The sequence below is a fragment of the Odocoileus virginianus genome, chromosome 20 (assembly GCF_023699985.2).
Source record: "Odocoileus virginianus isolate 20LAN1187 ecotype Illinois chromosome 20, Ovbor_1.2, whole genome shotgun sequence".
In the NCBI taxonomy this organism is placed as follows: Eukaryota; Metazoa; Chordata; class Mammalia; order Artiodactyla; family Cervidae; genus Odocoileus; species Odocoileus virginianus.
In genome coordinates, this window is record NC_069693.1 from 44,794,925 (window position 1) to 44,816,902 (window position 21,978).

General features: G+C 40.8%; 1 long non-coding RNA gene across 3 annotated transcripts in view; it reads right to left on the bottom strand.

The window, feature by feature from the left end:
- Nucleotides 1-6,167: 6,167 nt before the first annotated feature.
- Nucleotides 6,168-21,978, bottom strand: part of LOC139029929 (uncharacterized) — a 30,089-nt gene continuing 14,278 nt past the window's right edge. Inside the window, exons 2-4 of one of the 3 annotated variants that reach the window (XR_011482251.1) lie at nucleotides 8,473-12,340; nucleotides 6,918-6,954; nucleotides 6,168-6,655 (exon numbers count right to left, since the gene is read on the bottom strand). This is a non-coding gene — a long non-coding RNA (uncharacterized lncRNA). Of the gene's footprint in view, nucleotides 12,341-21,978 lie in introns of all 3 variants that reach the window. The other 2 variants (XR_011482250.1, XR_011482249.1) reach the window with 2 other exon arrangements.

A 21,978-nucleotide genomic window follows, 5' to 3' on the forward strand; every position in this document is an offset into this window, starting at 1 on the left:
CCACCTGACCTGCCTCTTGAGAAACCTGTATGCAGGTCAGGAAGCAACAGTTAGAACTGGACATGGAACAGACTGGTTCCAAATAGGAAAAGGAGTACATCAAGGCTGTATATTGTCACCCTGCTTATTTAACTTATATGCAGGGTACATCATGAGAAACGCTGGGCTGGATGAAGCACAAGCTGGAATCAAGATTGCCAGGAGAAATATCAATAACCTCAGATATGCAGATGACACCACCCTTATGGCAGAAAGTGAAGAGGAACTAAAAAGCCTCTTAATGAAAGTGAAAGAGGAGAGTGGAAAAGTTGGCTTAAAGCTTAACATTCAGAAAACTAAGATCATGGCATCTGGTCCCATCACCTCATGGGAAATAGATGGGGAGACAGTGGAAATAGTGTCAGACTTTATATTTTTGGGCTCCAAAATCACTGCAGATGGTGACTGAAGCCATGAAATTAAAAGACACTTACTCCTTGGAAGGAAAGTTATGACCATCCTAGATAGCACATTAAAAAGCAGAGACATTACTTTGTCAACAAAGGTCCGTCTGGTCAAGGCTATGGTTTTCCCAGTGGTCATGTATGGATGTGAGAGTTGGACTGTGAAGAAAGCTGAGCACCGAAAAATTGATGCTTTTGAACTGTGGTGTTGGAGAAGACTCTTGAGAGTCCCTTGGACTGTGAGGAGATCCAACCAGTCCATCCTAAAGGAGATCAGTCCTGGGTGTTCATTGGAAGGACTGATGCTGAAGCTGAAACTCCAGTACTTTGGCCACCTCATGTGAAGAGTTGACTCATTGGAAAAGACCCTGATGCTGTGAGGGATTGGGGGCAGGAGGAGAAGGGGATGACAGAAGATGAGATGGCTGGATGGCATCCCCGACTCGATGGGCATGAGTTTGAGTACACTCCGGGAGTTGGTGATGGACGGGGAGGCCTGGCGTGCTGCTATTTATGGGGTCGCAAAGAGTCGGACAGGACTGAGTGACTGAACTGAAACATGAAAACCAGGGAAGTCAAATTTTAGGCAGGGGGAAAAAGAAAGGTAAACATTCTAAGGCTGGATTTATTCCAGGAGTACAAAGTTGGTACTATGGGTTAAGAAAATTTCCCCTCCTTTTCTTCTTCGTTCTTTTTGCTTAGCAATTAAAATGACATAAAGCAGATTAACAGGAGAAAGTCAAGTTTATCACATGAGCATGGCAATCCATATAAGTATAGAGAATTTCACAGAAAGCAAGCGAGGTGAGGTCTGTAAATATATATTCTGGACTAAGGAGAAGGCGGTAGGGGTCTGACGCTTCAAGGGAAAATAAAGTAATTCACAGGAATATAAAAAGAGATAATATATGGTTGACAAATATTTGCTGGGCCGTCCAAAGCTAATGGGACACAAAGAGGACTTTGATCAAATGGGCTTTGCTACGTTCCTCCCTCTACTACACCGTATACTTTTCTGTAGTTATCTATGGTGATAGCTTCTTCCTAGGACGGGGCTCCTATCTTAAATTCCTCTAGGCAGTTAAGAGGGAAGTTCAAAGGTTCTTCCTGAGTCATTTGTGCTTTGATTGTTTTGAGCTCAAAATAATCCACAAGTCAGAGTGGCAAACTTGGCCCCATCAGTGTAATATAAGGAAATCTATTAATATCATATCAACACTGATAAAGTCTTTGGCAATATTCAGTACCCATTCATGATAGAAACACTCAAGAAAATAGGAATTGAAGAATAATTTAACAAAGTATATATGTTGTGTGTGTGAAAGTTGCTCAGTCATATCCAACTCTTTGCAACCCCATGGACTGTCCTGGAATTTTCCAGGCCAGAATATTGGAGTATTCTGGGTAACCAGGTAACTGTTCCCTTCTCCAGGGGATCTTCCCAACCCAGGGATTGAACTCAGGTCTCTACATTGCAGGCAGATTCTTTACTGTCTGAACCACCAGGGAAGCCCAAGAATACTGGAGTGGGCAGCCTATCCCTTCTCCAGGGGAGCTTCCTGACCCAGGAATCAAACGGGGGTCTCCTGCGTTGTAGGTGGATTCTTTACCAGCAGAGCCACAAGGGAAGCCCTTAATAAAGTATGTATTTTAGTGTTAGTGTCTTACTTAAATGGGGAAACATTATGAAAGTGAGAGTGAAAGTGAAGCATGTCTGACTCTTTGCGACCCCATGGACTGTAGCCTACCAGGCTCCTCTGTCCGTGGAATTTTCCAGGCAAGAGTACTGAAGTGGGTTGCCAGTTCCTTCTCCAGGGAATCTTCCTGACCCAGGGATCGAACCCACATTGCAGGCAGATGCTTTACCTTCTGAGCCACCAGGGAACCTAAGGAAACACTGTAGGCATATCCATTAATATTGGGAGCAAGGCAAGCATTCCCACTATCTCCATTACTGTTCAATATTATATTAGAGGCAAGTTAGCCAAGACAGTTAAATGAGAGAAATCAGTAAGAGGGATAAGAATGAGTAACAGAGAAGTAAAACAGTAACTATTTGTAGATCATAGTATACCTGGACCCCCAGAGAATCAGGAATAAAACTAACTCAAACTGAAAATTCAGTGAAGGAGCAGGATTTAAAATTAACAAAAATCGGCTTTCATAAGGCAGGCATACCACATTTGCTTCATTTTATAGAGTTCACAGATAACTGCATTTTTTACAAATTGAAGGTTTGCAGCAACACTGCATCAGACTAGTCTTTACATGTCTTTTTTCCAATAGCATTTGCTTACTTTGTGTCTCTGTATCACATTTTGGTAATTTTCACAAAGTTAGAAGTGTAGTTTGAAGATGTGACTGAATTGCTGCAATCTCATGATAAAAACTTTATAACACTCAAGGAGTTTCAGAGAAAGTGATTTCTTGAGATAGACTTTATTCTTGGTAAAAATGCTGTGAAGATCATTGAAATGACAACAAATAATTTAGAATATTATATAAAGTTAGTTAATAATGCAGAAGCAGGGCTTGAAAGGATGGAATCCAGTTCTGAAAGAAGATCTACTATGAGTAAAATGCTGTCATACAGCATTGCATGCTACAGAGAAATCATTTATGAAAGTGTTAGGGGAACCACTGACTGAAATCACCCACCCTGGCTAGGCAAGATAGTAGCCACTTGCATGAGTTACATTACAGTAGGAGGTTTTGGTAAGGAATATGGAACTAACAAGCTACCATCAATAAGAAGAATTTGGGAAAGGTCAAAATGAGGGAGGAGACGCTAGTCCATATGTTCTACCGGCCTCCCTGAGTTATTCTCCCTGGAATCCACTTTGGTTGAACGATACGTGCACACCACCAGGAAGGACCCTGAGTGTCAGAATGATTGGCCAGAAACAACCTGGAAACTAACCCCATCACCATAAAACCTGAGACTTCGAGCCACACGGCCGAGCAGTTCTCCTGGGTTGCCTTACCCTGCTGGTCTCTGCCCTGGCACTCCTTCCCAACAAAGTCTCTTGCTTTATCAACGTGTGTGTCTCCTCAGACAGTTTGTTTCCAAGTGTTAGACAGGAGCCCACTCTTGGGACCTGGAAGGGGTCCCTCTTCCTGCAACAAAAGTATGAGCTAATTGATGTGGCAAACTTCCTTTTTGTCTTGTTTTAAGAAATTGCCACAGCCACCCCAGCCTTTCGGCAAACACTGCCTTGATCAGTTAGCAGCCATCAAAATCAAGGCAAGACTCCACAGCAAAGAGAATGACTGAAGGCTCAGATGATGGTTAGTTTTTTTTAGCAATAAAGTAGCTTCAAATTAAGGTATATACATTTTTATACATAAGGCTATTACACACTTAATAAACTGTAGTATAATATAAACATAATTTTATAAACATGCACTCGGAAACCAGAAAATTTGTTTCACTTGCTAATTGCAGTATTCATTATTGCCATGGTCTGGAACCAAACCTGCAATATTTCTGAGGTTTGCCTGTAGTAAACAGAACATAATGTTAGAGAAAAGCCCATTTACAACAGCTAACTAGAATATTAAATACTTATGAATAAATTTAATAAGGTGCAAAACCTATACAAGGAAATTTAAAACACCCCTGAAAGATATTAAAGCAAATTTAAACAAATAGCAAAACATGAAGATGTCAATCCTTTCCAATTTATAAAATCAATGCAACCTTAATAAAAATTCTAAGAAGTTATTTTACTGAGTTAGACTGGTTTTTTTAAAGTTCATATGGAAAAACTAATATGCAAAAAATAACCAGGAAAATTGTCAGTTGACTTTCAGTAAGGGTCCCATGGAAACTAAATGGGAAAGAAAATTTTTTCAGCAAATAGTATTAGTACACTCTGCTGGATATCTACATCTGAAAGAATGCAGTTGGGCCTCTTTGTCACAGCATACACAAAAACCAATTCAAATTTGATCATAAGCCTAAATGCAAGAGCTAATCAAACTGTTGAGGCAGTCTGAGTGCAGGTTGAAAAAGAATTTCCAGACACAGAGAATTTCAGAAGGGATTGAGTTTATTAAGAGCAAGGAGCAGAAATATGAAGGCACTGTGAGTACAGTGGGCTGACCTCCTGACTGACCAGGGAGAGTCGACAGTTTTCGTGGGTCAGTGGCCAATTTTTATAACCTCAAGACAAAATTCCTGCTGGAAGGTTGGCCCTAGAGGATTGCTTAGGGTGCTGTAGGGTGACTACTGCAGTGGGCATCTTTGCCTAGTTTGGAATCAGGAAGCCTGCTGGTGATGATCATAGAGGCTTTTGGCGATGGTTACAATGATGCTGAAGCTGAAACTCCAGTACTCTGGCCACCTCATGTGAAGAGTTGTCTCATTGGAAAAGACCCTGCTGCTGTAAGGGATTGGGGGCAGGAGGAGAAGGGGACGACAGAAGATGAGATGGCTGGATGGTGTCACCGACTCGATGGGCCTGAGTTTGAGTAAACTCCGGGAGCTGGTGATGGACAGGGAGGCCTGGCATGCTGCCATTCATGGGGTTGCAAAGAGTCGGACACAACTGAGTGACTGAACTGAACTGAACAAAGGGGCTTAGCTTCGGAGTGACCTTGATTCTAGGCTCTATTTCTGTGGCCTTGGTACAAGGTCTTGTACCTGTGGCCTTGGGGCAAGACTCAACATCCCCCCGTCTTACTAATGGGCCAAGTCTTTGGCCCCTTAACACCCTGCTCATGTCTAACTACCTGCCTATCCTCATCTCAGATCATGGGGACCCAGGTCATTGGGGTAAGGGGTGGACACTGCTCTAGTTTCTTCCTGCTGGACAGGAGCATCATGGGGTCCTGGGTTCCAAAGCCTGCTCTCCGTCAGGGTGCATTTGAGGAGGGAGATGAGAGTCCACGGAATGATAACATGGCTTGTTCCAGTGTAGTCTGTGTGCTAACTGGCTGCTATCCTTGTTGAAACATCATCTGGAGATTTAGTTACTGTACTCTAGAAAAACAAACTTGACAAGAAGGTTAGATATACATGGCCCAAAGATTAATAGAAGCAGAAAAGCTACCAAGGGGCCTGGAAGAGGGGCTAGCCTGGAGACCCAGGACCAGACAGACACTGGTTTGTGATGTTAGTGTTTCTCTAGGTAAGAGACGATGAAAGAATTGGGGCTTATGAAAATCTTTGAAAATATCTAACAATCTGAAGACTTATTCTGTCAGTTTTTCCCAGAGCACAGAGAGCCTCATTTCTGATTTCTACCCTGAACTCCTTTCAGAGGATGTTGAAGGTGGCTGCAGTGGCTCCTGATATAATCTTTGTAGAGGCAGACAGCAAGTGCCAGTTCCCAGTTGGCAGGGCTCCTTCATGGCAGTAAATTTGACCATTGGTTTGGGGACATTTTATGATCATTTTGTCCCATGATGCTAGGAATGCTCATTCCCAAATCTAGTGAAGATTTTTCTGAGAGATCACTTAATATGCTGTTACTGGACTTCTTCATGAAAGTAGTAAAGGTTCTGGACCATAGCTTCCTTACTAGTAGTCTCTTATAGTCCAGGAAAATATTCCATCTTGTTGTCTCTTCGCATATTTAGAGTTACATAATTATGATCATTGATCTCATATGGAACTGTATATCATAATTTTATTAGAGACTCAGTCACACATTTGGTAATATAAGAGAGTCACACATTTGGTAATATAAGAGACAACAATTTTATAAAATAGGCACTATAGAAAGTGATATAGCTAGCAGTAATAGTAACTTCACAAGTAAGAATTTAAGAACTTTTATTAGGTGTAGCCCAGAATATACCTAGGTTATCTGACTTAATCTATTAAATGACTATAGCCAGTGTTAATCTGGTTGCTGATCATGGCACATCTGATCTTTACCTAAAGATTGATTATCAAGTTAGGTTTCAGAAACAAACTTAGAGTGCCCTTTATTAGCTCAGTTAAATCTTATAACAGTATAACAGCAAAGGACTAGCTGGGAAGTGAGTCTTAGTAAACACAGACCTTATTAACAAAACTAGAATTTAATATTTGGGCTTTCCAGGTGACACTAAGTGGTAAGGAACCTACCTGCCAATGCAGGAGATGTAAGAGATGCGGGTTCGATCCCTGGGGTCGGGAAGATCCCCGGGAGGAGGGCATGGCAACCCACTCTGTACTCTTGCCTGGAGAATCTCATGGACAGAGGAGTCTGGCAGGCTACAGTCTACAGGGTTGCAAAGAGTCAGACACAGCTGAAATGAACTAGTACAGCACACAGAATTTAACATTTAGTGAAACTTTTTTTTTCTAAAATTATTCCCATTTTTATTAAACATAGCCAAGACTAATATTTTTTAAAATAAGTTTGGTCCATTGACTATAGATATCATAAACCTGGCATCAGATTTTATCTAAGTGGAATGTTTTCTTCTAGAGGTCCCCAGTATACTTTGAGATTCCTATATCAGGAGACAGTCTTTATTTACCTGATAAGGCTGTTCAGAACCCAAGTGTCTTCAGTTTCTGGAGGGACAAGGCAGAGAGGAAAGATAAATGTTTATTTAACCCACAGGTATAAATTACCAAACTGTTTTGAACCATAAGTAGCTTGAGGAGGAAGAAGCTCTTTTCCTTAAGGTTAGAAGCCAGTAATATGTCAGAAAAAAGGTCATGAACATTGTAATCTTATTTAGCAGTTTATTTAATCCCATGTAATTAATTTTTGTTCTGTTGTCCTTGCCTGATGATTAAGGATGATAGTAACAGTGATAGTTTTAAGAAGTGTGTGAAGCTTTTGTTAAGGCTTATATGATTTGTCTGATGAAGTGGGTGCCTTGATCACTGGAGATTGTAGAACGTATACCCAAGTGGAAGACACACTTTTAACCATTTTTTCCTCCATTGTGAGAGCATCAACTGTGCACCCAGGAAAGGCTTTATCCCATCAAATAAAAGTGAAGTTTGTCAGGGAGCCAAAATCCAAGCAGCCATCTTGGATTTCCTGTAGCCCTGATTGTTTGATTTACAGCATTGTTTATCCATTTTAAATTCTCTGATTTATGAGTAGAAGGGCTAATTTTTGTATAAGCAGAATGAGCTTTGCCTATGTGTGCCACAGTCCTCACAGATCATTGTGAAATAATACTTATTTATTTTATCACAACAAAAGTTGTAACAGTAAGTTTTAAAAACAAATATAAATCACTTCAAGGTGAAGAAATGTACATAGTCTGTTATCAAAAGCTGCCTTCCAAGAAAACTTTGTTCTTTTAACAGGGAGAGAAAACCAATTCCAGTTGGGTACTAGCTTATATTCACTGTGAAATGACAGTTATTCACTTAGCTAAAGTAACAATAAAAGATTTCAAAGGTAGTTTAATGTCTTAGAAACTTGTACCATGCACAAAACTCTCTTCTCTGGGTCCATTTTCCACAAACCTTTTCTTTTTTCACTTTCTGTGTTCATCACTTTATTTGCCTATTCAAAGAACAGCCACCTGTAAGTTTAGACTTACTTCTCTTTCCTTTGACAAAATGTAATTCCATTCCTTATTACTTTCTTACTGAAAACATGCATCCTATTTTCCTTAAGCAACCATGAACTGTACTTTATATTGCCATTCTGTAGATTGGCAAGCATAAATTACCCAAAGCTGTTATCTCATTTTCTTTTCTTAAAAGTTTCTTTATAGCAAGTTATTTTTTTGTTGACAAATCTGCAATAGATATATTCAGAGTTTAGTTTATTTAAACCTAGGCATAATGAAATTATGTTAATGTTGATGAACCTTAAGACATATCTAAATTGATTAGATCAATAAACAAACATTAATATCAGGTATTAAATTTAATATTGAGTATTTCCCAGTTCACATGAACCCGAAATTCATTTAATTTTTCTTATATTTTGAATTGTTTGTTTGTAAGTGCTTACTTTAGACCAATTAAATTAGAGCTAATTTACAAATGAACCTCAGCAATATTATCCAAAGACAAAGACACACACTGAGACATACATATATATCCAGAAAGAGATCTCACAATTTTGTTTGATGTTTAAAATGTCTCTTCGACCATTTTTTTTTCTTGGCTTGAAGTTCTACTGATATGCCCAAAGCTGAAGTCTCAGGCAGAGTGGGATACGTATCTTAAGGACATGATAAGAGTTAACTTCACGCTTTTTCCTAGGCATGTTGCTGTTTTCTGAGGCAGGATCAGCGCTCCAAAAAAAGTATTTTAATAAGCCAGGTTTTTCTAGTGCACATCCTAAAAGAAACAGTTTTGTTCAAAAACATTTCATTTTAACCAGTTTTCTATGGAATCTAAAGAATATATAACATCCAGTGTTAAAAAACGTCTTCTTTCCTTTTTGCAGTTATAGTTTCTTAGTTAAAATATAGACCGAATAGTGTTCAGATTGGCTCAGATGACAGGGGCAGACTGATAAGATGTTGTCCCAGCAGGTGTTCTTCCTCTGGGGAGGTGAAGTCTTAGTCTGATCAGAATAATCTGAAGGAGTAAGGGAACTAGCAGGAATAGTGGAAGCTTGGTTCCTGCCCCCACCCCACTGCCACCAAGAGATTAGAGAAGGGGATTCTTTAGAATGTTAGGAGAGTTCCACCCCCCCCCCCCCCCCAGACTTTTGATTGTAGGAGAGAGTCCTGGGCTAGGAGATCTGATGGAAGGAGAGACAGAGGGGGATGAGGGGATGGGGCAGCAACAGAAAGACATAAGCAGTATGAGTCCCTTAAGTCCAGATTCTGAGTGCCATGAAGGTTTGAGAATAAGGAGTGATAAAAGAGATCAAGTTGGAGGATTGTGTTGTAATTTAGTGTATCATTAAGAAGCCATTTTTCTTGGTCCCCCAATTCATACTGGCTCCAAGTTTTGTTGAGAAAGAATGTGAACGTTTTCTTTTTAAGATGTTCAGGATCAAATTTTTTCCAGGTCCTGAGAATACAGCCTAGAGGTGAGTCTGAGGGAGGCTCGAGATGTACCTGAGCCTGTTCTTAGAATGGGGGTACCGAGAATTCGCTGCCCACAGAAGGCATCCCAACTGTCCCAATGAACGCTCTGTGTGCGACAAGGCACTGTGTGGCTCATGGCACAAAGGGCCAGCCATCCCAACAAGCACATCCAACAGTGACAGGTAACCCCTGAGCATGTGATGTGGCTAGGCACACGCCTAGGCACAAACTGTGTGAAAATGCACCTGGTAGCTAAGGCAGGAAATGACAGAAAAGAATTTCCTGGAACCAACCATGATTCACTGTTTAGCGATTCTCTGAAATGTGAAAGGCACCCTTTGGGATGATTCGGAGGCAGCTCCTAGGCTCTTGTAAATTAATCTGGACCATGGGAGGATAAGAAAGACAGAGAAGACAGGCTGAAGAATCTGCCTTGCAGTCCTGCCAGGAAGGTGGCGGCCTGGAGAATGGGCTCAGTGTTTTCCTTGAACCAGTATGTGTCTGACTTGGTGCATGGAAATTGTCTTGCTGGGGGCGGACACTTCTGATGGTCTAGGTGTGGTCTGTGACCCCCTTATCCTGTCACGGCAGTCTTCAAGCTGTAGATGCCCTAAGGGCTTGTAAGTGCCTGAGCTGTGTCTGCACAATTTTAATTGGCCTGGCCCTCAGCCTAAAGGAGGAGGAGGAGAAAGAGGAAGAGAGAGCCCTTGCCCACTTGGGTGGCAGCTACTGGCCCAAAGTGGGCAGTGGAGACTTTGAGACATGCCAGAGAGTAGCCCTGGCCAGAGTTCCTCAATTGCTTCCACGGACACTTGCCTGTTCGTGGAGAGTTTGAGGAAAAAGAAGAGAAAGAAGGGCGAGACTGGGGGAGAGCCTCCTGAAATTCCATGTACGGGCCACCAAATGTTGAGGCGTTCCAAGCGTAGGTTGGAAAAGAATTTCCAGACAGAACATTTCAGAAGGGAGTGAGTTTATTAAGAGTGGGAAGCAGAGATAACAAAGGTGCTGTGACCTCCTGACAGACCACGGAGAGTCGACAGTTTCTGTGGGTTAGTAGCCAGTTTTTACAGTCTCAGGACAAAATTCTGGCTGGAAGGTTGGCATTAGGTAATCGGTTAGGACGCTATAGGGTGACTATAGGGGTGTGCATCTTTGTCTAGTTTGGAATCAGGAAGCCTGCTGATGATGATCATGGGGGCTTTTGGCAATGGTTACATAGCGGCTCAGTCAGATTTGGAGGTGACCTTCATTCTGGGCTCCACTTCTGTGGAGGCCCTGGTACAATGCCTTGTACCTGTGGCTTGGGGCGGGACTCAACACATATCATAAAACTCTTCAAGGAAAACAGCAGTAAGTCTTTGTGACATTAGGTTAGGCCATGGTTTCTTCTCTTTTTTTTTTTGGTTTCTTAACTATGACACCAAAAGCACAAGTGACAAAACAAAAATAAATTAGACTATATATAAATTTAAAACTTTTTTCTTTTGCTGCAAATGTTATGAAGAAAGTGAAAATACAATTCACAGAATTGGAAGAGCTATATGCAAATCACATATCTAATGAAGGACTTGTATTCAGAATATATAAAGAACTCTTGAATCTCAGTAATAAAAAAATAACCCAGTTTTAAAAACTGGCATAAGATTTGAATAGAATTTGTCTAGAGAAGATATGGTGGCACTAGTGGTAAAGAACCCACCTGCCAGTGCAGGAGACATAATGAGATGAGGGTTTGGTTCCTGGGTTGGGAAGATCCTATGGAGAAGGACATGGCAACCCATTGCAGTATTCTTGCCTGGAGAATCCCATGAACAGAGGAGGCTAGTGGGCTTCAGTCAGTAGAGTCACACAGAGTCAGACATGACTGAAGAAATTTAGCACAAACGGAGAGAAGACACTCAGTTCAGTTCAGTTCAGTCGCTTACTCGTGTCCGACTTTGTGACCCCATAGACTGCAATACGCCAGGCTTCCCTGTCCATCACCAACTCCTGGAGCTTATTCAAACTCGTGCACTGAGTCGGTGACGCCATCCAACCAGCCTCATCCTCTGTCCTTCCCTTCTCCTCCCACCTTCAATCTTTCCAAGCATCAGGGTCTTTTCCAACGAGTCAGTTCTTCCTATCAGGTGGCCAAAGTACTGGAGTTTCAGCTTCGGCACCAGTCCTTCCAGTAAATATTCAGGACTGATTTCCTTTAGGATTGACAGGTTGGATCTCCTTGCAGTCCAGCGGACTCTCAAGAGTCTTCTCCAACACCACCGTTCAAAAGCACCAATTCTTCGGTGCTCAGCTTTGTTAATAGTCCAACTCTCACATCCATATGTGACTACTGGAAAAACCATAGCTTTGACTAGACAGAACTTTGTTGGCAAAGTAATGTCTCTGCTTTTTAATATACTGCCTAGGTTGGTCATAGCTTTTCTTCCAAGGAGCAAACATCTTAATCACATGGCTGCAGTCACCATCTGCAGTTATTTTGGAGCCCCCCCCCCCCCCAAATAAAGTCTGTCACTGTTTCCACTGTTTCCCTATCTATTTGCCATGAAGTGATGGGACCAGATTCCATGATCTTAATTTTCTGAATGTTGAATTTTAAGCCAACTTTTTCATTCTCCCTTTTCACTTTCATCAAGAGGCTCTTTAGTTTTTCTTCACTTTCTGCCATAAGGGTGGTGTCATCTGCATAGCTGAGGTTATTGATGTTTCTCCCAGCAATCTTGATTCCAGCTTGTGCTTCATCCAGACCAGCATTTCGCATGATGTACTCTGCATTTAAGTTAAGTAAGCAGAGTGACAACATATAACCTTGATGTACTCCTTTCCCAATTTGGAACCAGTTTGTTGTTCCATGTCCAGTTCTAACTGTTGCTTCTTGACCTGCATACAGATTTCTCAGGAGGTAGGTCAGGCTTCCCTCATGGCTTAGCTGGTAAAGAATCCACCTGCAATGTGAGATTTTCAGATGGACAATAAGTACATGAAAAGATACTCAGCATTGGAGAAATACAAATCAAAATCATGAGATAGTATTTCATACACTGATGACAATAATAAAAAAGGACAGAAAATAACAGGTATCGGTGTAGAAATTGGAAAACTGAAACTCTTGTACACTGCTGATAGAAATACAAAATGGTGCAACCACTTTGTAAACAGTCTGCCAGTTCCTCAAATAGTTAAAGAGTGAGCCTATGTGTTCCAGCAGTTCATAAGGTATATACTTAACAGCTGAAAACCTATGTCTACACCAAAACTTGTATGTGAATTATGCTTGTACATGCTGCTTTGGGGCTTCTCTGGTGCTCAGATGGTAAAGCTTCTGCCTGCAATGTGGGAGGCCTGGGTTCAGTCCCTGGGTTGGGAAGATCCCCTGGAGAAGGAAATGGCAACCCGCTCCAGTATTCTTGCCTGGAAAATTCCATGGACAGAGGAGCCTGGTGGGCTACATTCGATGGGATCGCAAAGAGTCAGACATGACTGAGCATTGAATATGCTGTTATTAGCAGCCTTATTCATAATAGCTAAAAAGTGAAAACAGTCCTCATGTCTATTTGATAACAAATGTGGTATTATTACCAATAGAAAGTGGTATTTTAAAAGTAGGAATGCTCACTCTTTTCAGTGAGGGGTCAAATGAGTTTAGGAATGAAGACAAGAAGATGCTCTGGCAGCAGCAGTCCTGGGAGGCATGGCATGTGGCAGAAGTCCTCCTTGAGTGAGTGAGTGAGTTAAGTTGCTCAGTCATGTCTGATTCTTTGAGACCCCATGGACTGTAGCCCACCAGGCTCCTCCATCCTTGGAATTTTCTAGGCAAGAGTACTGGAGTGGGTTGCCATTTCCTTCTCCAGGGGATCTTCCTGACCCAGAGATCGAACCCGGGTCTCCCGCATCACGGGTAGATGCTTTACCATCTGAGCCACCAGGGCTCAGGTCGCTATTGGCTCAACTACGGTGCCACCAAGCAGGCGACCCACAAACTGGAGAACAATTACACCAAAGAAGTCCTTGCACTGTTATAAAGCTCTAGGCCCCACAACAGATTTCCCAATCTGGGGATCCAAAAGGGAATCAGAATCCTCAGGAAATATGACTCTGAAGGCCAGTGGATTTGATAACAGAACTTCCACAAGACTGGGGAAACAGAGACTCTTGGAGGGCACAAACAAAACCTTGTGCACAACAGGACCCAGGAGAAAGGAGAAGTGACTCCACAAAAGACTGAGCCAGACTTGCCTGGGTGTGTTCAGGAGTCTCGGGCAGATGCATGTGTCTACAGTGGCCTCCTGCGGGGTGAGGGACACTGACTGCTGCAGTCCTGGGAAGCATGCTGGCACAAGTCTTGTTGGAGGAGCTCTCCATTAGCCCTACCATAGTTTGGCCTCAGACCAAACTACAGGGAGGAAACAGCCCCACCCATCAGCAGAAAATTGGATTAAAGACTTACTGAACATGGCCTTGCCCACCAGAGCAAGACCCAGTTTTCCCAAGAGCCAGTCTCTCAGGAAGCTTATCTACAGCCTCTTACCCTCATCCATTAGAGGGCAGACAGAATGAAAACTACAATCACAGAAAACTAACCAAACTGACCACATGGATCACAACCTTGTCTAACTCAATGAAGCTATGAGCCATGCCATCATATAGGGCCACCCAAGATGGACAGGTCATTGTGAAGAGTTCTGACAAAACGTGGCTCACTGGAGAAGGGAATGGAAAACCACTTCAGCATTCTTGCTGAAGTATGAAAAGGCAAAAAGGTATGACACTAACACTGAAAGATGAACTCCCCAGGTTGGTAGGTACCCAATATGCTATTGGACAAGAACAGACAAATAGCTCTAGAAAGAATGAAGAGGTTGAGCCAAAGTGGAAGCAACATCCAGTTGTGTATGGTGGTGAAAGTAAAGTTCAATATTGTAAAGAGCAATATTGCATAAGAACCTGGAATGTTAGGTTCATGAATCAAGGTACATTGGAAGTTGGTCAAATAGGAGATGGCAAGAGTGAACGTCAACATTCTAGGAATCAGTGAAATAAAATGGATGGGAGTGGGTGAACTTAATTCAGATGACCATTCAGATGACTACTATTGTGGGCAAGAATCCCTTAGAGGAAATGGAATAGCTCTCATAGTCAACAAAAGAGTATATAATGCAGTACTTGTGTACAGTCTCAAAAACGACAGAATGATCTTGGTTTTTCCCCAAGCAAGCCATTCAATATCACAGTAATCCAAGTCTATGCCCCAACCACTAACACTGAAGAAGCCGAAATTGAATGGTTCTATGAAGACCTACACCTTCTAGAACTAACACCAAAAAAGAAGTCCTTTTCATCAATGGGGACTGGAATGCAAAAGTAGGAAGTTAAGAGATTCCTGGAGTAACAGGCAAGTTTGGCCTTGGAGTACAAAATGAAGCAGGGCAAAGGCTAACAGTTTTACCAAGAGAACACGCGAATTACAGCAAAGACTCTCTCCCAACGATAAGAGATGACTCAACACATGGACATAACCAGATGGCCAATACTGAAATCAGATTGATTATGATCACTGCAGCCAAAGATGATAGAGCCGGAGAAGCTCTATGTAGTCAGCAAAAACAAGACCTGAAGCTGACTGTGGCTCAGATAAGGAACTCCTTATTTCCAAATTCAGACTTAAATTGAAGAAAGTAGGGAAAACCACTAGGCCATTCAGGTATGACCTAAATCAAATCCATTACAATTATAAAGTGAAAGTGACAGATTCAAGGGATTAGATCTGATAGAGTGCCAGAAGAAATATGAACAGAGGTTCCTAATATTGTACAGGAGCTGGTGATCAAAACCACCTCCAAGAAAAAGAAATTAAAAAGGTAAAATGGTTGTCTGAAGAGGCCTTTCGAATAGCTGAGAAAAGAAGAGAAGTGAAAGGCAAATGAAAAAGGGAAAGATACACCCATCTAAATGCAGATTTTCAAAGAATAGCAAGGAGCAATAAGAAAGCCTCCCTAAGTGAACAATGCAGAGAAACAGAGGAAAACAATAGAATGGGAGTGACTAGAGACCTCTTCAGGAAAATTAGAGATACCAAGGGAAATTTCATGCAAATATGGGCACAATAATGGACAGAAATGGTATGGACCTAACAGAAGCAGAAGATATTAAGAAGAAGTGGCAAGAATACACAGAAAACTATACAAAAAAGGTCTTAATGACTCGGATAACTGGTCACAATGGCGTGATCAGTCACCTAGAGCCAGACATCCTGGAGTGTGTAGTCAAGTGGGCCTTAGGAAACATCACTACAAACAAAGCATAAAGATGATGGGATTCCAGCTGAGCTATTTCAAACCTTAAAAGATGATTCTGTGAAAGTGCTGTACTCAATATGCCAGCAAATTTGGAAATCTAAGCAGTGGCCACAGGACTGGAAAACATCAGTTTTCATTTCAATCCCAAAGAAGGGCAATGCCAGAGAATGTTCAAACTACTGCACAATTCCACTCATTTCACATGCTAGCAAGGTAATGCTCAAAATTGTTCAAGCTAGACTTCAACAGTTCATGAACTGATAACTTCTATATATATATATATAGGCTGGATTTGGGAAAGGCAGAGGAACCAGAGATCAAATTACCAACATACACTGGATCATAGAAAAAGCAAGAGAATTTCAGAAAAAAATCTACTCTGCTTCATTGACTACGCTAAAGTCTTTGACTGTGTGGATCACAACAAACTGGAAAATTCTTAAAGAGATGGGAATACCAGATCACCTTATCTGCCTCCTGAGAAATCTGTATGCAGGTCAAGAAGCAACAGTTAGAAATGGACACGGAACAACGAAGTGTTCAAAACTGGGAAAGGAGTACATCAAAGCTGTATATTGTCAGCCTGATTCTTTTTTTTCTTTCTTTCTTTTTTTTTTTCAGCCTGATTCTTTAACTTAAATGCACAGTTCAGTTCAGTTCAGTTCAGTTGCTCAGTCATGTCTGACTCTTTGCAACCCCATGAATCGCAGCACGCCAGGCCTCCCTGTCCACCACCAACTCCCGGAGCTTACTCAAACTCATGTCCTTCGAGTCGGTGATGCCATCCAGCCATCTCATCCTCTGTCATCCCCTTCTCCTCCTGCCCCCAATCCCTCACAGCATCAGGGACTTTTCCAATGGGTCAACTGTTTGCATGAGGTGGCCAAAGTACTGGAGTTTCAGCTTCAGCATCAGTCCTTCCAATGAACACCCAGGACTGATCTCCTTTAGGATGGACTGGTTGGATCTCCTTGCAGTCCAAGGGACTCTCAAGAGTCTTCTCCAACACCACAGTTTAAAAGGATCAAATCTTCGGCACTCATCTTTCTTCACAGTCCAACTCTCACATCCATACATGACCACTGGGAAAACCATAGCCTTGACCAGACGGACCATTGTTGGCAAAGTAACGTCTCTGCTTTTTAATATGCTGTCTAGGTTGGTCATAACTTTCCTTCCAAGGAGAAAGCGTCTTTTAATTTCATGGCTGCAATCACCATCTACAGTGATTTTGGAGCCCCCAAAAGTAAAGTCTGCCACTATTTCCACTGTTTCCCCATCTATTTCCCGTGAAGTGATGGGACCAGATGCCATGATCTTAGTTTTCTAAATGTTGAGCTTTAAGTCAACTTTTTCACTCTCCTCTTTCCCTTTCATCAAGAGGCTTCATGTGAAATGGCAGGCTGGATGAAGCTCAAGCTGGAATCAAGAAAGCCAGGAGAAATACCAATAACCTCAGATATGCAGATGAAACCACCTTTATGGCAGAAAGCAAAGAGGAACTAAAAAGCCTCTGGATAAAGGTGAAAGGAGAGAGTGAAAAGCTGGCTTAAAACTTAACATTCAGAAAACTAAGATCATAGCATCTGGTCCTGTGACTTTATGGCAAATAGGTGGGGAAACAATGAAAACAGTGAGAGACTTTTATTTTCTTGGGCTCCAAAATCACTGTGGACGGTGACTGCAGCCACGAAATTAAAAGATGCTTGCTCCTTGGTAGAAAAGCTATGACTAAATGAACAGTGTATTAAAAAGCAAAGACATTACTTTGCTGACAAAGGTCCTTATAGTCAAAGTTATGGTTTTTCCAGTAGTCATGTATGGATGTGAGAGTTGGACTATAAAGAAGGCTGAGCACTGAAGAATTGATGCTTTCAAACTGTGGTGCTGGAGAGGACTCTTAAGAGTCCCTTGGACTGCAAGGAGATCAAACCAGCCAATCCTAAAGGAAAGCAACCCTGAAGATTCATTGGAAGGACTGATGCTGAAGCTCCAATACTTGGTCATCCATGAGAAGAGCTGATTCACTGGAAAAGACCCTGAAGCTGGGAAAGATTGAAGGTAGGAGGAGAAGGAGACGACAGAGGATGAGATGTTGGTATGGCCTCAGTGGACATGAGTTTGAGCAAACTCCAGGAGATGGTGAAGGTCAGGCTGGCCTGGCGTGCTGCAGTCCATGGGGCTGCAATGAGTCGGACATGACCGTGCAACTGAACAACAACAAAAATGTTATATATCCATATAATGAAATATTATTTGACAATAAACGGAGAGGAAGTAATGATATATGCTACAATGTGAATGACTTGAAAATACACCATGTGAAAGAAGTAGTCATGAACGATCACATACTGTAGGATTCCTATCTACATATGCAAATGTATAGACAGAAAATAGATTTACAGCTCAGGACTGGGAAATGGATAGAGGGAGAATGTGGAATAACTTTAATGGGTATAGAGTTTTTTTATGGGAGGTGGAGCAAAAAAAATGTTCTAAAATTAGATTCACAGCACTGTGAATACACTAAAAACCACTGAATTATACTTTATTATAATTTTTGTTCCATTTGTTTTTTCTTAAGGCTTCCCAGTAATTCCATGCGATCTGGCTGGCTGTCTTCAGGATTAAATAGTCTTCTTTAAGATAACTGTTAAATCTTGCCCTAAGCAAAGAGCCTCTCAGGTTAATGCAGAGTTTATTAGGATTTATTCTTGTTTGTTTCTTCCATTTTTATTGAAATGTAATTGATATATAGCATAAGTTTAACATGTGCAGCACAAGTATTTGACTCACATACATCATGAAATGACTACCAGAATAAGTTTGGTGAATATCCATCATTTCATATAGATACTAAATAAAAGAAAGAAAAAATTTTTTCTTCTGATGAGAATTTTTAGCATTTACTCTCTTAACTTTCACATATAACATACGGCAGTGTTAATTATATTTACCATGTTGTACATTACAGGTGGCACTAGTGGTTAAGAACCAGCTTGCCAGTGCAAGAGACAAAAGAGATGCAGATTTGATCCCTGGATAGGGAAGATCTCCTGGAGGATGGCATGGTGTGGCAACCCACTCCAGTATTTTTGCTTGGAAAATCCCATGGACAGAGGAGCCTGGTGGGCTACAGGCCGTAAGGTCAACGACTCAACACGACTGAGGCAACTAAGCAAGCACATGTATGCACATTACATCCCTAGTACTTATTTATCTTATAATTGGAAATGTGTACTTTTTGTGTACTTCATCCAATTCCCCCACCCCTCTCTATAAGACTCTGGTAAACACAAATATGGTCTCTTAGTCTTTGAGTTTATTTTTGACATGTAATTGGCCTACAACACAATGTTAGTTCCTGGTATACAACATAGTGATTCAGCACTTGTGTACATTACAAAATGATCACCACAATAAGTCTATTACCATCTGGCACCATGCAGCCATATACATTATTATTGACTGTATTCCCCACACTGTATATTTAATACCTTTGTTTGTTTGTTCAGTCACTCAGTTGTGCCCGACTCTTTGCGACCCCATGGACTGCATTATGCCAGGCTTCCCTGTTCTTCACCATCTCCTGGAGTTTACTCAAACTCATGTCCATTGAGTCAGTGATGCCATCCAACCACCTCATCCTCTGACGTCCCCTTCTCCTCCTGCCTTCAATCTTTCCCAGCACCAGGGTCTTTTCTAGTGAGTCAACTTTTTGCATCAGGTAGCCAAAGTATTGGAGCTTTGGCTTCAGTATCAGTCCTTCCAATGAATATTCAGACTTGATTTCCTTTAAGATTGACTGGTTTGATTTCCTTGCAGTCCAAGGAACTCTCAAGAGTCTTCTCCAACACCACAGTTTAAAAGCATCAATTCTTTGGTGCTCAGCCTTCTTTATGGTCCAACTCTCACATCGATATGTGACCACTGGAAAAACCATACCTTTGACTATACAGACCTTTATTGGCAACATAATGTCTCTGCTTTTTAATATGCTGTCTTTTCTTCTAAGGAGCATCTTTTAATTTCATGGCTGCAGTCACCGTCCACAGTGATTTTGGAGTCAAGGGAAATAAAGTCTGTCATTTTTTCCATTTTTCCCCCATCTATTTGCCACGAAGTGATGGGACCAGATGCCATGATCTTTGTTTTTTGAATGTTGAGTTTTGGGGAATTCCCTATATTCTGAGTATTAATCTCTTGTCAGATACATGATTTGCAAATATTTCACCCCATTTTGTAGGTTGTCTTTTCATTTTCTTTTTTATTTATTTGACTGTGTCAGGTCTTAGTTTCGACAGATGGGATCTTTGTTGTATCATGCAGATCTTTTGTTACAGCTCATGGACTCTTAGTTGTGGCTAGAGCAGGTTTAATTGTTCCAAGGCATGTAGGATCTTAGTTCTCAGACCAGAGATCGAACCCATGTCCCCTGCATTGCAAGGTGCATTCCTAACCACCAGACCACTGGGGAAGTACTTTTCCCTTGTTTATAGTGTCTTTTGATACATAAAATTCTTAAATTTTATGAAGCCCAATTTATCTACTTTTTGTTAATTTGTATTAATTGTGGTAAGGTGTTTCAGATGGTGAAGAATCTGCCTGCAATGCAGGAGACCAGAGTTTGATCCCTGGGTTGGGAAGATCCACTGGAAAAGGGAATGGCTACCCACTCCAGTATTCTTTGCTGGAGAATTCCAAGGACAGAGGAGCCTAATGGGCTACAGTCCATGGAGTCTCAAAGAGTCAGACACAACTGAGCCACTTTCACTGCAATACAAAATATAAAGTTTACCATCTAAACCATTTTAAAATATATTTTAGCAGCAGTAAGTATATATACATCTTTGTGCCACTGATCGGTGGAACTAGTTTATCTACCAAATCTGAAACTCTATACCCATTAGACAACAACTTCCCATTTTTGCCTCCCCTCAGCCTCTGGTAACCTACCTCTATTTCACTTTCTGTCTCTGTGAATATGATTACTCTATGTACCTCATATAAGGGGAATCATACAGTATTTGTGTTTTTGTGACTGGTTTATTTCACTTAGCACAATGTATTCAGGGTTCATCCATTCTGTAGCGTGTGACTTAGTTTACTTCCTTTTTTAGGCTGAATAATGTTGCACTGTGTATTTACCATATTATGTTTATCCATTCATTGTTTGAATGACATTTGGGTTGCTTTTACTTTTTGGCTGTTGTGAATAATGCCACCATGAATTTGGGTGTACAAATATCTGAGACACTGCTTTCAATTCTTTTCAGTTCCCAGAAGTGGAATTACTGGATCATATGGTAATTCTATTTTTAATTTTTTAAGGAGCCAATATACTGTTTTCCATAGTGGCTGCACCATTTTCCTCCCAGCAGTACCCAAGTGCTCCAATTTCTCTGTATCTTTGCCAACTCTTGTTATTTTCCATTATGTTGTTGTTGTTGTTGTTAGCAGCTTTCCTGATGGGTGTGAGGTGATATCTTATTGTGGTTTTGATTTGCATTTCCCTAATGATTAGTAATGTTGAGCATTTTTTCATATGCTTGTTGGCCACGTGTCTATGTTTGTTGGACAAATATTTATTCAGGTCCTTTGCCCATTTTTTAAATCAGGTAATTTTTTTGGAATTGTAAGAGTTCTTTATATATTCTGAATATTTAGCCATTTACTAGATATATGATTTGTAATTATTTCTTCCATTCTATAGGTTGCTTTTTCACTCTATTGATTGTGTCCTTAGCACTGACATTTTAAATTTTGATGTAGTTCAGTTTACCTATTTTTACTTTTGTTGTCCTTGTAATATTATTTAAAAATTCACTTCAATCCACTGCTAACATAAACTAGCTCCTATATAAACTTGGTGTAGAAAATAAGGCTAACTGTGACTTAAAATCCAGAAGCATTAAAAGAAAAGATTTATAAATTTCACTAAATTCAATTCTTGCATGACAAAAATCCCATAAACAAAGTTTGTGGGGAAAAATATTCACAATCTATGCCATAAAAATGATAATTTTTTAGATGAGAATACTTCTACAATTTTTTATTAATTTTTATTGGAGTATAGTTGATTTACAATATTGTTTCTGCTATATAACATAGTACATATATATATATTTTACATTCTTTTTCTATATAGGTCATTACGTAGTATTGGGTAGAGTTTCCTGTACTTTATAGTCAGTCCTTATTAATTTTTTAATCTATAAATAGGTCTTAAAAATTGAGAGACAAAATTCTAACAACCGGATATAAAAATGGTAATTAGACACTTTGTT